The sequence below is a fragment of the Vulpes lagopus genome, chromosome 9 (assembly GCF_018345385.1).
Source record: "Vulpes lagopus strain Blue_001 chromosome 9, ASM1834538v1, whole genome shotgun sequence".
NCBI lineage: Eukaryota > Metazoa > Chordata > Mammalia > Carnivora > Canidae > Vulpes > Vulpes lagopus.
In genome coordinates this window covers 22,692,911-22,711,285 of record NC_054832.1, presented here as the reverse complement: position 1 = coordinate 22,711,285, position 18,375 = coordinate 22,692,911, and positions in this window count along the sequence as shown.

The window sequence follows — 18,375 nt, the reverse complement described above, 5'->3', positions numbered from 1 at the left end:
TTTTTCCTCCCCCTTATAGCAATGGCTTCAAATTAATCCCAGGGGTGCAGTATCATCAGCCACAGGAGAGATGAGTTACTAGGATTCCTAGCACGGTGACTATTGTTTTACTCGTGCCCTGTCACCATTCCCCCAGATTTTTACAATTTAATTATTTTTCGCCTTTGGATTTTTTAAGACTCAGACTGTGCTCTATCAAGACTTCAAGATGCTTTGCTCCACATGGCAGTGAAAGCGTTTACTGAGTTTGGGTTGTTTGTGCCCAGAAAATGCAGTAGAAATCTGAACTCTGCCTCAATTCCAGAGCATGGCCACCAACTGGCCTCTGCAGGAGTCCATGTGGTTGGAAACAAACACTAAAGTTATTTGGACTTAGAAGCTCCTGGAAAGAGTTTTAACTACTCCAGAGGGTGGGCGGTTTGTTTGGCAGATAAGGCCACTGGATAAGAGGCTTTCTGATGAAATTCCGTCTGTACCAAGATGTGGGAAGAGAACTAACGCTTAGCGAGGGTGTCGTCTCTGCCAGGCAGGGCCCATCATAATTGGTAACGACGGCTCCCGCCTCCTGCACGCTGTGTGCCATGTGCTGTATAGCATCTGACATATTTCTCTGACTGAGGTAAGGACAGTAGTTCCCATTTTTTCCAGCAAGGGAACAGAGGCTGAGAGGGTTAGGTAAGTTATGTAAGATGACAGAGCTAGTCAGATCTAGAAAGGGTTTCAAATTCTGGTCTGTCTGAATGCAAGTGTCCTTTGTAATATACTATGTTGCCACCTGAATGAGTCATTTTTCATGACACTAGGAAGGAAGTTGAGGGGGAAAAGGTGAGGCTAGCACAGGGAAGAGCTTTTGAAACATAAGTGGCTGGGAGCAGCAGGACGTGGAGGTGGCCCATAGGCCTCTCTATGTCACAAGAGTCAGCTTAGACATTGGGCTGTAGACAGTCAAGGATCCCTGGCATGTTTCAAGCAGGCCTGGGGGGATGCAGAATGGAGAGTGGATCAGAGCATGAATGAATGGGAGGGAGACTCTGACCAGCTGGTCAAGCAGAAGGAGAGGCCCGAAAAGAAAATACTGGGAGAGGTGGCAGGACAGTAGAGCTGATAAATGTCTGACATGAAGTTGGATGATAGGGCAGCACAGGAAACCATAAACCCTGCCTGCACCTGTGAACGCACTGCTCAAATGTTCACATGATCGAAAAGAAACGAAACGAAACAAAATACACCAGAGAAAATATGATCTCTTAGTCTGAGATTTCCATAAGGAGGCTTGTTCTTCTATTTGAGGTGGGAACATCCTGTTCTTCAACAAATAACATAGGTCTGAAGGTTACTTTTCAAATGAGTGGAAACAGTTTTGGAATACAAGCTAACTATCTGTAGCCAGTCAACAATGATAAGCTATTTATCTAACAAAGAATGATTGATCTATGGCTCCACCTTGAAGCAAATGAGAACATGGACAACCAAAGCTGTCATTCAAACAAAGTCAGGCTTTGCTTAGGATTTACCAGTTTTAGACATTCTTAGACATTTTTAGAAATAAAAATGAACTTTTATTTCTCTTATTTTACTGAGTACCATGATTGAGTATCAACATAGAGCATTTTTCTGTACTGATTTGTTGTTGGTTTTATTATGAAAGTTCCACATGCAGATGCTGTTGGATCTCTTATAATAATAAACATTGTGTTTATTAACTTAGAAAGATATTCTTTTGGTGAAAACTATGACACACACTGATTATTTTAGTCTATGAAGTGCATAAATTTCGGATGAGTACACATGTAGTTGTTTTCTAAGTAACATTCATTTTTTTGATTCGAAATACTTATTGAGCACTTTTTACATGGCAAACTCAGCACAAGGAACCGGGTATATAGCAGCAAACAGAACAAAGACACTTATGTAGACACTGCCTGCTAGAGTGGGAGACAGGTGGTAAAGATTTTAAAAACACTCTAATAGTATGAATAAAAACTTAGAAAAGGGGGGTTGAGTATGATGCTAGTCATCACTTCAGTTGAAGTGATCGGGAATGGCTTCTTTATAATCATTTTCTTAATTTTAGTTTCAATATTTATTCTTTCTTTTCTTCTTTCTTTCTTTCTTTCTTTCTTTCTTTCTTTCTTTCTTTCTTTCTTTCTTTCTTTCTTTCTTTCATTTATATAGGCTCCATGTTGGGAGTTCAACATGGAGCTTGATCTCATGACCCTGAGATCAGGACCTGAGCTGAGATCAAGAGTCAGACTGATCTAACTGACTGAGCCAACCCAGTGCCCTGAGAATGGCTTCTTTAAATATAAGCACCTGAATGGACTGAGGATGTGAGCTTTATAGAGGAGAAAGAGGGACTTCTGGGTGGCTCAGAGGTTGAGCATCTGCCTTTGGCTCAGGGCTTGATCGTGGAGTCCCGAGAACAAGTCCCACATCAGGCTCCCTGCATGGGGCCTGCTTTTCTCTCTCTGCTTAGGTCTCTGCCTCTCTTTCTCTGTGTCTTTCTTGAATAAATAAATAAAATCTTTTAAAAAAAAAAAAGCGAGAAAGAGGAATTCTAGGAGAGGAAGAACAAGTGCAAAAGTCTTGGGGTAAGTCTAATTTTGTAGGGAATGAAATGAGGGTGGAGAAGAATGGTAGAAATTAGGGATAGAGTTACCCCGGATATGGAGATCACAGAGTAAAGCCTTTTGATTTTGTTTTAGATGTGCTGGGCAGCTTTAGGAAGATTTTGAGCTAGGAAGAGACAGGACCCAAATTGTGTTTCAGAAGCATCACTCGGGCTGCTCTGTGGTTAACAGATTTCAGCGACACAGGAGTTAGGAGTTAGGAGACAACTGCAGTTTGTGTGGAAGAAAGGTAGGAGGCAGTGATAGGAGTGATAAAAAGTTATCAGACTGGTGACACATTCTGAGAATGGAACTGAGATAAAAGCCTTTTCCTACGTAACTCTTGTTGATTCCTTCATGTCAAATGAGAAGTAGAGAGAGAGAGGAAAAAGATAACATAATACCTAGAAGTATAAATTATTTATTTTATTTTTTGATTTTTTTTATTGAAATTCAATTAATTCACATATAATGTATTATTAGTTTCAGAGGTAGAGGTCAGTGATTCCTCAGTCTTATATCACACCCAGTTTATCACCCAGGATATCACACCCCTATGACCCTGTTTTATTTCTTAAATTCCACATATTAGTGAGATCATATGATAATTGTCTGTCTCTGATTGACTTATTTGGCTTAACATAGTACCCTCTATGCCATCCACATCCTTGCAAATGGCAAGATTTCACTTTTTTGATGGCTGGGTGATATTCCATTGTATATATATATATACCACATCTTCTTTATCCATTCATCTGTCAATGGACATCTGGGCTCTTTCCATAGTTTGGCTATTGTGGACATTGCTGCTATAAACACTGGGGAGGAGTAGGAGTTATTTATTTTAAACAGTATTTTCTTCCTTTAGGACAAGATCTTATGAGGACAATCAAATCAGTTTTTGACTCTTCTGTAAGGCTGACACTCCACTGATTATGTCTCAGGCTAATGTGATATACTTATTTTTTAATATAAGACTTATTTATTTATATGAGAGACAGAGCACATGAGTGGGGTGGGAAGGGTAGGGGGAAGTGCAGAGGGAGAAGGAGAAAGAGAATCCTTAAGCAGACTCCCTGCTGAGCCTGGAACCCAACACTGGCTTGATCTCAGGACCCTGAGCAAAAATCAAGTGTTAAATGCTTAACTGACTGAGCCACCCATACAACCCTTATTTTTTAGCATTAAAAAAAAGCTGTTTGAATAAGAGTGAATAATGATAATGCCAAATTACATTTATTAAGCACATGAACACCATGTTAATAGCTTTCTAGATTTTATTCACTCTTCACAATAATCCAAAGGCATAGTTACTGTTGTCTCTAATATCTCCATATTAGAGATGAATAAACTGAGACCAAAAGAGGTTAAATATTTCCTCAAAGCCACAGAGCTAGAGTATGGCACACCTATGAATCAAAGCCAGGTCTGCTTGACACTGAACTCAGTCTAACAGCTAAGGTGTTGTGTACATAAATACATTAAAACACCCGCAGTAATGACAACAACTAAAAATCCTAAGGTGTTCAGCTATTCCAAAGGACATTTTTAACTGACATACGCTATATTCTTTGGATTATTTGACAGTCTATAAACACAGTCATCTTTAGTATATAAATTTTTTTAAAGATTTATTTATTTTTATTTTAGAGAGAGAGTGTGCGGGGGAGGGGCAAGTGGAGGGAGAGAGAAAATCTCACAGACTCCCTGCTGAGCTCAGAACCCAAAGCAGGGCTCCACATGAGGGCTCCATGTAGGGCTGGATCTCATGATCCTGAGGATCATGACCTGAGCCCATATCAAAAGTCAGACTCTTAACTGACTGAGCCACCCAGGCACCCCTAGCTATAGGATTTTTACTCAGCAGGTATTAATTAAGGGTGTTGATTTTCCATAGAAAAGAAGTTAACTCATTAGATGTGAGGAATGTTGAATTTTTTTCACTTGTTCAGCATTCCATGGATTTGATTTTTCTTCACTAACTAATTAATGATTAGGTTAATGGTAAATGAAACTCTGAAATTCATAGGCTTCTTAAATACACACAAGAAAAGAGATGCTGTCTTTTGAACTTCATGTTACAGTTGGCAACAGGAAATAAAAATAATATACCGTAGGAAAGCAAAGCAAAATAAATACATAAATAAGTAAAAAGAAACTTATATACAATTTCAGAAAAAACGTGTTGAATAACGAGAAGCTAAAGTTTCCTTCAAAACCTTAAAATTGAGATTTTAATTTGTCTCTCTCAAATGATCTTCCAGGGGAAATACATCATATGAAGAGTCTAATTTGTTGTGCAGGGCACGAGACAGTTCCAGCAATCATTTATAATATTTTTTAAAAATTATAATTAGAGCAATCAGATTCTCCAAAGGAAGTTAACAAGGTAAGGGCAATAGGGAAGAGAGATTAGAACACTAGTACTCCCTGGTCCCTCCCTGCCAGGTAGAAACTTGGCAGTGGCTGCTCCTCCTGCATCCTGTAGCCATTGCTCTCTCTGAGCTTAGGTACCTCTGCTTCCTGTCCTTGTTCCTCCATGCTAAAAAGTGGTAAAGACTTATCACTGTTGCTGGTAGTTGGAGACATTCTTATCCTTGCTGGTTTCCTTAATGCTGCCTACATCCCTGGAAATCATACCTTCATTAATGCAACTACTTGAGTGGACTATTCCTTCCCTGACTCATATACTGGTCTGCTGATTCATATGCCAGTCTTGTCTCTGACAAACCCAAACCACTGTTCCCAAAGTCTAGCCACACTCCCCTTCTTATTGTCCTTTGAATGCATCATCACTTCCATCACTTTGTGTGCCCACGTGTGCTCTCTCCTCATGTTGGATTGCTCTTTACTCCTGTTTCTATCAAACCACTATTCATCCTGTAAGGGTGATTCAAATGCCATTTTTTTTTCCATAAAACCTTTCAGAAACCCCAAACAATATGTTATCCTTTCATAGGGTGCATATATTCCTATTACAGTGTTCCACAAGTCTCAGTCATTGAAAATACCATGATCACGATTTTTATCATGTTCTACCACCATGGAGGTAAGTATGCATAAACCACTTCATGCTGCAGGAACAAACATGTGACATTTCAGTTATTTAACAAAACTACACTTTTTTGGTTCCCACAAATTACTCTATGGATCCAAACAGAGAGTGCTAGAGGGTCTCATCATGGCAATTAAATGCAGCACCGGAGGCATGCCACATGTCACTTTTGTTCACAATCCATAGACCAGACTAGTTGCATAACCCTGCCTTACGCCAGGAGGTAGGCAAGTAAAGTCCTCCCAGGTGGCAGGAAGAAGGGGTGACCTAGTTATGGGAGAGCACTAGGAGTCTTTACTCCTTATCTAGACTTTGAAGATTTTTTTTAAACCAACTTTTTTTTTTTTTACTTAAATGAATGTATTTAAACAGGAAACTGCATCTTTTCATGAAAAGCTTCTATTATATAGTTCACAAATTTTATAACCATGGTGAAACAAAAGGATAATAATTACAAGACTAATATCTGTATATCACTTAAAAAACATTCTGCATGCCATCCTTTGAGAAGTACCATTCTCATGTCAAAAAGTTAATATCACTGAGCACCTGGCACGTGACAGCAAGTGTTCTAAGTATTTCTTATGTATCGATTCATTTGTTTTCTGAACAACCTACAAGTGGTAAGTGCTCTTTATTATCCCCATCATACAGATGAAGCATATGGAATCCAGTAATTTATTTAAGGTCATATTTATAGCAAATGGGAGAGGAAGAACATGAACTCTGGCAGTGTGATTCCAGGGGATTCATTTCCACTTAATCCCCATAATCTGTGTGAGCAACAATAGGGCAGTTACTCCCCTTGTGTCTTCAACAGTGGCTGGTACAAATTATGAGCTGATTTGCTTTTTGCTTAATGAATCAGGAATACTCCCCTTCCATCTAGTTTCTGAAAAAATACACTACTGCTTTCATATTTTCTGTTAGTAACAGGAAGGAAGTTCACAAAAAATAAAAATAAGACTAACTAAAACAAAGGGAAAGTTACAAAGTTTCAAATTTCAAAAGTTCCCACCAAAAGTGTTTTCACTAGCAGCAAATTATAAATAGTCTTCTTTGATTTCTTCCCAAATCTACCACTATATCTTATATTTAAGAATCCCAGAAGTCCCCTCTGAACACTTGAACACAAAGCCAAAGAAAGCTATGTTCTGTTTTTCCTTGAAGTCTTTGATTTTTCCCTTATCTTCTTCACTTAGGAATTTTAGAGAAAGGCAAAAGACCTGTGTAAATAATAATAATGATAATAATGATAATAATAATAATGGTTAACATTTATTAAGTGCTCACTGTATGCCACAGAATTGATCATTTAAGTCTCTAGTTAGACCAAGTAAGATTCATTCACATTTCAAATAAAAGTGATCCTTTCTTTTCACACACACAAAAAATTATGAAACATTTCATCAAAACCTCCCCCGCCCCCCCCCCCTGAAAAAAAAGAAAGAAAGAAAGAAAAAAGAACATACAGAAATGAGATGGAAAATAGCCAGGAATAGTGGTCAACGCTTGGACTGGAAGCCCTAAGAAAGAGTATTATTGGATATCTATTGTGAAGGTGGGAGGTATACATGACTTAGCCTCAACTAACAGAATGAAGTGGGAATAAGGTAGGAATGGCCCATAAAAGACTTTTAAGCAGAAAGGCATAAAGTGAAGGGATAATAGGAAGGAAATCTCAAGCTCAAAAATGTGTATGTTAAGGAATTCTTTCAATAGAGTAATGTTTAAAAGTCTCATGGTAGTCACTAGCAATTGAGCAGTACAAAATAAATCTCTCTTTTATCTTAAATAGTAGGATTTGATTCTTCATATGTTTTATGACTTCTGATAAGAAAGATTATGTTTTCATGTAAGCAAGTCATAAAGACTTTAAAATGTGCAACTTTTAATAAGATGCTCAAAAATCTGAAAACTGGAGTTTTAATAGGTGTTTTGCAAGTAATATACTGCAACCCTATATCAGAGTTGGAGACAGCACATGAAAAGAACAAGGTTTATGGTTGTGAAGCTCAGGAAGCTTGTCTTCAGAGAAACTAGCCAGTGATTGATAACTGGGCATATTCTTTAGCAGACTCAATATGAGTTTCAATAAATTTAAGAACTGAGAGTCTCAAGTTACAAAATTATGTTTGGTAAAATTAAGTCCTTTGAGAACTAAGCCAAGTTTTAACTCACACAGTACTAAAATGAATTTTTCCTTAGCAGCAAAGGGGTGGGGAGGTACTGGTGGTGTGGAAGATAATTGTCCATTAAAGTACTTGATAAAGCTAATCTTTAGGGCCTAAGTGAAGCCTCTTCGAATGTACATAATTAAAGTGGTGTTTTAAATCATTGAAAGTACTTGCAAAGTATGCAATAACTGATACTGTATTTCTCAGGTAAAAAAATGGCTAAAATGCAAAGATTATTAATTGAAATAAAAACAAAGCACTAAAACTCAGAGAATTTCCAAATCAAAAATATTGTCACAATTATCTATACAACAAAAATCCAAAAGTATTTTGAAGGGACAGCATCTAGTCATGGAAAGACAGTCCAATTAAATTCCTGGAATGAGTGGGAGGGCCTCTACTCTGTGTACTTTTTATTGTATGTTTAGAAAATGTTAGAAGTGTGGTCATTTTTTAGTGGTAAATGATATGAAGGAAACAGGTGTTTCCTTTTATTATCCATTTATTATGGCCCCAGTATGGAAATTACTAGTTCAGCAGAGCAAGTCCATTCTCCAAAATTCAAGACTTACTCAAGAAATCATAATTCCATCATGGTGTTCATTAGAAGGAAGCTAATATGTAGAACTTGTTATAACAGTGTCAGAGAAGTTTACAAACATGAATCAGTGAGGCAACCCTGACATTAAACAAAGGGAGAAGATTCCATGACAGGTTGAAAAGATAGAGTAAAACCAAAGCCAGAAGACAAACTGCCAGGTCCAAGCTAGGATCTTGGAGGAGAAATAACCACAGCTAGAGATGCTCTCAATAGAAGAAAGGGTGACAATATCCTCTTTGTCTCCCCCTCAGCTTCCCTAAAGTGATTTGACAAAATTGATCCTAAAGTCAATTAGCAAGGGAACCTGGGAAATATAGTTTTTAGAGGTCAGATCCTATAATAGAGAATAATTCAAAGGAAGGGCAAATGGGCAATGCAAGACATGTTTTCCTCTCCAAAAATGTGTTTTCATTGCTGCATGTATTCTGATTATCCTCAAAGTATTTTTTAAAACCAAAGAGTTTTTTTTTAACTGAGATATAATTGACATATAACATTATATTCGTTTCAGGTGTAAAACATAATGATTCAGTATTTATATATACTGTGACACGATCACAATAAGTCTAGCTAGCATTTCTCACCACACAGTTACAATTTTTTTCTTGTGATGGGCACTTTTAAGATATATTCATTTAGCAATTTTCAAATATACAACACAGTATTATTAGCTCTAGTCACTATGCTATATATATATATATCACATCCCCATGACTTATTTACTTGGTAACTGGAAATTTGTACCTTTTGGGCAGCCCCGTGGCAAAGCGGTTTAGCACCGCCTGCAGCCCAGGGTGTGGTCCTGGAGACCCAGGATCGAATCCCACTCAAGCTTCCTGAATGGAGCCTGCTTCTCTCTCTGCCTCTCATGAATAAATAAATAAAATTAAAAAAAAAAAAACAAATTTGTACCTTTTGATCCCCTTTACCCATTTTGGTGACAGAGGCTTCATATGGAGATAACCTCAATATTACTATGCAAAGTGAGAATTCTATTGGAAAATGGTGCTAGAACTCAAGTGGGAACCATCAGATATCTTCAAAAACTTTAACACTAAATGTGGAAGAAATCAAGTGTCCTAAGGTAAAAGACTTGTTGAGGATTAGGACTGAGTGGAGAAGATCAACAGGACTTATGTTACTAAGAATTCTCTCTAGGCTTATCTCCTCTACTGTTCTCTGGGAGTTGGAATAGATGTGTGAAAATGAGACTCTTCTAATATGTTGGGGAAAAAAGCCTTACCATTTTCTAAAAAGAATGAGCACTTAACAATATATTAAGCATGTGAAATGAGTTTGTAAGCATTAGTTGATTTAATATTTCCAATAAATTTGGTGAAAAAGCACTCATAGACCACTTTATAGATGGCAAAACTGAGTCTTAGTGGTTTAAGTATCTTGCCCAAGGTTATACATCTGATAAATACTAAGCCTAGAATACAAATCCAAGTCTCAAGGAGTCTGCAAAGTCTATACACTCAACACTCAGCTGTAGTGCTAATATATGTGCAAAAAATTGGTAAAGTTTCATTGGGTAAAAATGATTTTTAAAAATCATTTTTAAATGATTTAAAAAATCATATGTGACCTGTGTGAGCAGAGGCATCATGCTTACCTTTCATCCTCTACAACAGCCTCAGGCTCCTTTTCTTTTCTTGAAGACACTTTTATGTCTCTTTTAGTCCTACATATAGGACTTTGTTAGAGGATCCTCAAATTTTTACTTAAGATTATATAGAAAAATCATTCTTTCCTTAGCAACTAGAACTATATTGAAAAGAGCCAACAAGCTTCTCACTTGAATCCATATTTCCCATTTAAGGGCCTAGAATCAATAGAAGCATTTGAGTACACGCAATCAGATTGAGCCCATAGCTTTCATAGAAAAAAATGCTTTCTTATTTAATACTTAATGAAAGCTAGTTTAGTATATTCTCTATGGATATAGTAAAAGTAATTACTTCACTAGAAAAAAACAATTTGGCTAAAAACTAGAAAAAAATAAAGCATTAATTTCTTCATACATTACATTTGTTAAAACAACATTTTTAATACTTGAGGAAAATGAATCTACATATTATACGTTTTAAAGGCAAAATTGATATTTCCCAATGGCAGTCTTTCTAAAAGTAGTTCCTTTGTTTTTGGTCATAGTCTTCAGTTGAGTATATTGCAACATATTTTATGCCCCAAATGCTATCCATACTAAGAATGACATATAAAGGTAACTTCCCATCTCTGTTACAATTTCCTTTAGCAATCAAGTATTTGAAATATCTGGAAAATGGATTCTTTTCTGGCTATTCAGTTGTTATTTCCATCTTTCCTTTATTCTTTAACAAGTTTTCAATTATACTTGTAACATTCCCTACTGTGACATATAATAGAAAAGCAATTGGCCTTTAGTTTTGTCTTTTCCGCCTTTCTTACCATAGTTTAGTGGTCAAATGATAATTTTAGCAATCATTAAATTGTGTTTTGAATGTACAACTGATATTTTGCTTACTCCTCCCCCAGCGTTGTTCAACTACGGTAGACATCTAAATACTTTTAAAACAAGCCTAATAATTCCTTGAAGAAATCAAATTGGAATCAATGCAGACAAATCACTAGGAAAATTATGTAGGTGTGGTTCATGTCTAACCTACAGTCATTATATTAAATCACGATGTCTGGGACAGCTGGTTGAATTTATATATTAAATATAAATCTTCTAAGTGACACTTCTTCTAATACACTATGATTTCACTTTTCTGAATTTCAAGTCTTATTTCATTAGAATGACTCAAATAGCTATACTAGAAACTCACACAAATTTTCATCAAATGTAAGGTTTATGGAACATGTCACCTAAAAGATGTAAAAGCTGTATTGTTCTTGTTCTTTTATGTGTGTATGCCTGCTTTTTAAAATCTGAAGACCTCTATTGATAGAAATGGAGGGTAAAGGATTGGAGTGAATATATTAGAAATCTAAACATGAACAAAATTATCTTGTATTCCACTCAAATGACTAGATCATGTTTTTATTAAACTATTGAGAGAGATGAATGGACTTCAGGATGTGAATAGTCTGTCTGGATACAGAATATAGAATAATTTATATATTGTCTCTTTAATATTAACTCAGAGGTTATACTACATACATTATTTTTCACATAATGCTTTTACAAACGATTGAAATTCCATAGGAAAATGCAATTTTTTATTGAGGTATAATTGACATAACTATAGTTTTAGGTATACAACGTAATGATTTGTTATTTGTATACACTGCAAAATGATCACCACAATAAGTCTAGTACCATTTATCACCAATGTTAGAAAAATATTTTTTTTCTTGTGATGAGAACTTTTACAATTTACCCTCTTGGGAACATTCAAGTATACACTATAATATTACTGACTCTAGTCAGTATGCTGTACATTATTATATCCCCATGTCCTATATATTTTATAATCGGATGTTTGTACCTCTTGACTTCCTTCACCTTTTTTGCCTACCACCGAACCTCCATCCCTTCTAATAATCACCACTGTGTTCTCTGTATGTATGACCTTTGTTTTGTTTTGTTTTGTTTTTAGATTCCACATAGAGGTGAAGTCATATGGTATTTGATCTTCTCTGACTTATTTTACTTAGCATAATTCTCTCAAAGTCCATCCACGTGCTTGTAAATGACAAGGTTTAATTCTTTTTTTATGACTGAGTAGTTTTCCATTATATATATATTTATTTATATTTATTTATACTGATATTTGAATACACTGTATACATTGTATACACAATACAAATATATATAGATATATTATATATAATATATCATTATAATTATATATATAATTATATATAATATATGATATAATATAATATAATATAATATAATATAATATAATATATATATTATACCATAGCTATGCCATAGCTATACCATAGCTTCTTTATCCATCCATCTATCAATAGACACTTAGGTTATTTCCATATCTTGGCTATTGTAAATAATACTGCAATAAATACGGAGGTGGATATATATATATATTTTAGAATTAGTGTTTTTGTTTTCTTTGGATAAATATCTAGCAGTAGAATTGCTGGATCCTATGGTAGTTCTCTCTCTAATTTTTTGAGGAAACTCCACTGTTTTTCACAGTGGCTGCCCAAGTTTACATTGCCACCTACAGTGCATGGTAGTCCCCCTTTATCTATATCTTCACCAACACTTGTTATTTCCTGTTATTTTGATAAAAGCCATTATAACAAGTGTGAGGTGGTATCCATTGTAATTTTGGTTTCGCATCTTCTTGATAATTGGTGATATTGAGCATCTATTCATGTGCCTGTTGGCCATTTGTATGTCTTCTTTGAAAAAATGTCTATTCAGGTCTTCTGCCCATTTTTTAATTGGACTGTTTTTGTTTTTGTTTGCTATTTAGCTTATGCATTCTGTATATAAAGTGGATATTAACCCTTTATACAATATATGATTTGCACATATTTTCTCCCATTCAGGAGGTTCTCTTTTCATTTTGTTGATGTTTTCCTCTGCTATGCAAAAGCTTTTTAGTTTGATGTAGTCCCATTTGTTTATTTTTGCTTTTGTTGCCTTTGCTTTTGGAGTCCAGTATAAAAAATCATTGTTGTGGGACACCTAGGTGACTCAGTGGTTGAGTGTCTGCCTTTGGCTCAGGTCATGATCCCGGGGTCCTGGGATCAAGTCCTGCATTGGGCTCCTTGCAGGGAGCTGCTTCTCCCTCTGCCAATCTTGCTCCTTCCCTCTCTGTGTCTCATGAATAAATAAATAAAATCTTTAAAAAAATATTTAAAAAAAAATCATTGCTGAAACCAATATCAAGGACTTTACCACCCATATTTTCTTCTAGGAGTTTTATGGTTTCATTTTACATTCTAGTGTTTAATCCATTTTGAATTGATTTTTGTTCATAATATGAGATAGTAGTTTATTGTCATTCTTTTGTATATAGCTGTCCAGATTTCCCAACATTGTTTATGGATGAGATTGTTCTTTTCCTTTTGTATATTCTCACCATATTTGTCATAAATTAATTGTGGGTTTATTTCTTCACTCTCTATTCAGTTCTATTGATATACATGTCTGTTTTTATGCCAGTACCACAGTGTTTTGATTACTATAGCTTTGTAATATAGTTTGAAATCAGGGAGCATGATGCCTCTAGATTTGTTTTTATTTCTCAAGATTGCTTTGCCTATTCAGGGACTTGTGGTTCTGTACAAATTTGGGGATCACTTGTTCTATTTCTGTGAAAAATGCCTTGGAAATTGAATAGAGATAGCATTGCATCTGTAGATTGCTTTGGGTAGTGTGGACATTTTAACAAAATTAATTTTTCCAACCAATGATCATGGAATATCTTTCCATTTATTTGTATCTTCTTTAATTTCTTTCATCAATATCTTATAGTTTTCAGTGTACAGGTCTTATACCTCCTTGGTTAAATTTATTCCTAGGCATTTTATTATTTTTGATGCAATTGTAAATATGATTGTTTTCTTAATTTATCTTTCTGATAGTTTATTGTTAGTGTATAGAAATGCAACAGGATTTTTTTTGGTGTATTGATTTTGTGCCTTGCAACTTTACTAAGTGTGTTTATTAGTTCTAACAGTTTGGTGGGAGGGGGGACAAGTCTAGGATTTTGTATATATAAAATCATATCGTCTGCAAATAGTGCCAGTTTTACTTCTTCCTTTCTAATTTGGATGATGCCTTTTGCTTCCTTTTCTTGCTTAATTGCTCTGGCTAGGACTTCCAACACTATGGTGAAAGTGGGTATTCTGACTTATTTCTGATTTTAGAGGAAAAGCTTTCATCTTTTCACCATTAAGTATGATATTAGCTGTGAGCTTGTCCTAACTGCCCTTCATTATGTTGAGGTATGTTCCCTCTGTAGCCACTTTGTTGAGAGTTTTTTTTTTTTTTTATCATAAATGGATATTGAATTTTGTCAAATGCTTTTTGTACACCTGTTGAGATAATCATATAACTTTTATCCTTCATGTCATTCATGTGTCTCACATTGATTGATTTGTGAAAGTTGAAAAACCTTGCATCCCTGGAAGAAATCTCACTTGGTCATGATGTAGGATCTGTTTAATGTATTTCTGAATTTAATTTACTAATATTTTATTGAGGATTTTTGCATCTATGTTCATCAGGGCCTCTAAGCTAAAATTTCCTCTTTTTGTGGTGTCCTTGTCTGGTTGTGGTAATAGAATAATGCAGGATTCATAAAGCCAGTTTGGAAGCATTCATTCCCTCCTCTTCAATTTTTTGCAAGTGTTTAAAAAGGATAGATACTTAATCTTCTTTAAATGTTTGGTAGAATTCACCAGTGAAGCCATCCAGTCCTGGGCTTGTGTTGAAAGGTTTTTTATTACAGATTCAATCTCCTTACTATTAATTAGTCTATTCAGATTTACTGTATTTCCATGATTCAGTCTCAGAAGATTATATGAATGTAATTCCATATAAAACATTCCTGGGAAAATTAATAAATAAAACATTCCTGGAGTCTATTCCTTTCTTCCAGGTTGTCCAAATTGTTGGCATACATTTTTCCTAGGAGTTCCTTATGATCCTCTGTATTTCTGTTGTGTCAGTTGTAACTCCTCTTTCATTTTTTGTTTTATTTATTTGAGACCTCTTGGTGAGTCTCCTAAATATTTGTCATCCTTTTTAATGTTTTCAAAGAAACAGCTCTTAATTTTATTGATTTTTTCTATTTTATTTTTAATATCTTTTTCATTTTTTTTCTGCTCATATCTTTGTTTTCTCTTTCCATCTATTAATTTAATGTTTCCTTTGCTCTTATTTTTCTAGTTTATTTGGTTATAAAATTAGATTCTTTGAGATTTTTTTTTGTTTTTTGATATAGGCCCATTTCATTACAAACTTCTCTTTTAGAACAACATTTGCTGCATTGTATAGATTTTGGTATTTTGTATTTCCATTTTCATCTGTCTCAAGGTATTTTTAAATTTCTCTGTTGATTTGTTAACTTACTAGTTGTTCAGTAGCATGTTCTTTAATATCTACATATTTGTGATATGTATATATATATATATATATATATATATATATATATATATATATATACTTTTGAAGATTTTATTTATTTATTAATGAGAGAGAGAGAGACAGAGACAGAGACACAGGCAGAGGGAGAAGCAAGCTCCATGCAGAGAGCCGGATGTGGGACTTGATTCCGGGACTCCAGGATCATGCCCTGGGCTGAAGACAGGTGCTAACCACTGAGCCACCCAGAGATCATGACTTTTTCCATATATTTTTTTAGTTTTCTTCTTATAACTGATTTCTAGCTTCATACTATTGTGCTCAGAAAAGATGATTGATATGATTTCAATCTTCTTAAATTTGTTAAGACTTGCTTTGTGGCCTAATGTATCTATTCTGAGAATATTCTATATACAGTTTAGAAGAACATGTATTCTTCTCTTATTGGATAAAATTATACATACACATACACACATATAAATATTAAGCTATGTGTTTTAATGTGTCATTTAAGGCTGATGCTTTTTTATTAAATTTCTGTTTGGATGATCTATCCATTGTTTCAAGTTGGGTATTAAAATATTTTACTATTATTATATTGCTGTGAATTTCTCCATTTAGTTCTGTCAATATTTGCTCTGTATATTTAGGTGCTCCTATGTTGGGTGCGTAAAGATTTACAATGTTGTATCCTCTTGTGAGATTGACCCCTTTATCATTATGTAATGCCCCTCTTTATTTTTTATTACACTCTGTTTCAAATTCTATTTTGTCTGATAAAAGTTTGGTTGCTCCAGATTTCATTTGGTTTCTATTTGCATAGACCATTTTTTATAGCCTTTCGTTTTCAGTTGGTTTATGTTCTTAAATCTGAAGCAAATCTTTTGCAGGCAACAAATAAATGGGACTTGTTTTTTTAGTGCATTCAACTCTGTATGTCTTTTGGTTGGAGATTTTAATCTATTTACATTTATTTAATTATTTTTTACAAGATTTTATTTATTTATTTTGCTGAGGGAGAGAGAGAGAGAGAGAGAGAGAGACCACATGAGCCAGAGGAGGGGCAGAGGGAGAAGGAGAGAATCCCAAGCATACTCCACACTGAGGCCACAACCTGACACAGGGCTCAATCTCATGACACTGAGATCATGACCTAAGCCAAAATCAAGAGCCAGACACTTAACCAATTGAGCCACTCAGGTGACGGCATTTAAATAATTATTGATAAGTATATATTTATTGTCATTCAATTAATTGTTTACTGGTTATTTTGTAGTTCTTCTGTGTTTCTTTCTCTCACTCTTTTCCTTTATGGTAGGATGACTTTCTTTAGTATTATGTTTAGATTCCTTTGCCATTTTCTTTTTGTGTATCTATTACAGGTTTTTGCTTTGTGGTTACTATAAGGCTCACCTGTAGTATCCTATATATATAGCAATCTATTTTAAATTGATAGCTACTTAAATTTGAACACATTCTAAAACTCTACACTTTTCCCACTCCCCATTTTCTATGTTTTTCTTGGCACATTTTATATATTTTTATTTTGTGTATTCCTTAATGAATTACTGTAAAGTTATTTATTCTTTTGTCTTTTACCCTACATACTAGCTTTATAGGTAATTAATCTACTATATATTTTTCCATATATTTACCATATATTTTACCATATATTTACCATATATTTTTCTTTACCATGAATTTATACTTTTATGTTTTCTTGTTATTTATTAGTTCCCTTCCTTTTCAGCTTAAAAGAGTCACTTTGTCATTTCTTGAAAGGCTAGCTTTTGCTTGTCTAGAAAATTCTTGATCTCTTCTTCAGTTGGGAATGATAACCTTACTGAGTAAAGTATTCTTGGTTAAAAGTTTTCTCTCTTTAGCACTTTGAATTTATCATGTCATTCTCTTTTGGCCTGCAAAGTTTCTACTGATATTATTATAAAGGTTCCTTTGTACATAACAAGTTTTTTTGTTCTGCTAATTTTAAGATTCTCTCTTTAACTTTTGACATTTTAATTATAATACGTCTTGGTGTAGATCATTTGGGCTTCATTTTTTTTTTTTTTTTTTTTTTTTAGTAGGCTCCATACCCAGAGTGGAGCCCAACATGGGGATTGAACTCATGACCCTGAGATAAAGATCTGACCTGAAACCAAGAGTTGGTTACTTCACTAACTGAGCCCCCCCCCCTCGCAGCCCCCCCCCCCCAGGGTTCATCTTATTTGGAACGTTCTAGGCTTCTTAGATCTTGATGTCTTCCATAGGAATGTTTTCAACTATTACTTCTTCAAATAAGTTTTCTGCCTCTTTCATTCTCTCTTCTGGGACCACCCTGATTGTGAATGTTAATCCACTTGATGTGGTTTTCCCTTAGGCTATCTTCATTCTTTTCCATTCCTTTTTCTTTTTGCTGCTCTGATTGAGTTCCATTGCCTTACTTTTTAGCTCACTGATGCTTCCTTCTGCTTCATATAGTCTGCTTTTGAATCCTGTTAGTATATTCTCAGTTCAATTATTGTATTATTCAGCTCTGTGACTTCTGTTTGGTACTTCCTCATATTATTTATCTCTTTGTTGAAGTCTTCATTGTGTTCAATCATTCTTGTCCCAAGTTCTGTGAGTTCAATTACTTTGAATACTTTTTCAGGTAAATTACTCATCTCTTCATTATGATTTTTTTTCCCTTGTAGTTTTATCTTGCTATTTTATTTGAAGATATTCCTCTGTTTCCTCATTTTGTTTGACTCCCTATTTCTGCATATCAGATAAAATATCTACCTCTTCCAGTTTTAAAGGAATGGACTGTGTAGGAGATGAACTCTGTTGTTGAATCTTGCTCTAGCTCTTGGTTGTCTCTTGAAGCTTTGTGATTGTTC